We start from the raw sequence: 560 nt of genomic DNA, 5'->3' as shown, positions 1-560 counted from the left end.
CCGTCGACGCCGCCGCCCCCTCCCCCTCCCCCGGCCCACCCCACCCCACCCGGCCGCACCGCGTCCCCCTTCCACCGTCTGGGACCGAGCCGTCCTCGCCCACGTGAGGGTGTCGCCCCCCCCGCCACGGCCGCCTCGGCCGGCGGGCGGCGTCCCCGGGTGGAGAGCTCACGGTTCCCGAGGCGGAGAAGTCGGGCGCGGCAGCGGAGGGGTGTGTGTGTGTGTGTGGTGGGGGGCCCGCGAGGTGGGGCGGACCGGTGCGCGCGCGCGGGAAGAGTGTTGTCGCGGGCAGGCCGCGGCTCGTGGGTGTTTGGCGGGGGGAGGTCGCGAGCCCCGCGAGGGGGGACCCGTGGGGGGGCCGAGGAAAGAAAGGCCAGTCGGCGTCCTGGGTGCCGCGGGACCGCCCCTGCGCTGGAGGCCTCTGGCGGTGAGACCCCGTGTCGTGCCCCGGTGGCCGACTCGCGTCCGGGCCCTTAGGAACGGGCACCCCCGCGGCGGCGTGCGGCCGCGCCCCCTCCCGCCCACGGCTTCTGTGACGTCGTCGTCGCGTCTCCGCGACG

This window comes from Kogia breviceps (assembly GCF_026419965.1).
Source record: "Kogia breviceps isolate mKogBre1 chromosome 20 unlocalized genomic scaffold, mKogBre1 haplotype 1 SUPER_20_unloc_8, whole genome shotgun sequence".
Classification (NCBI taxonomy): domain Eukaryota; kingdom Metazoa; phylum Chordata; class Mammalia; order Artiodactyla; family Physeteridae; genus Kogia; species Kogia breviceps.
The sequence above is the reverse complement of the archived record's forward strand: the minus strand, read 5'-3'. Positions refer to the sequence as shown.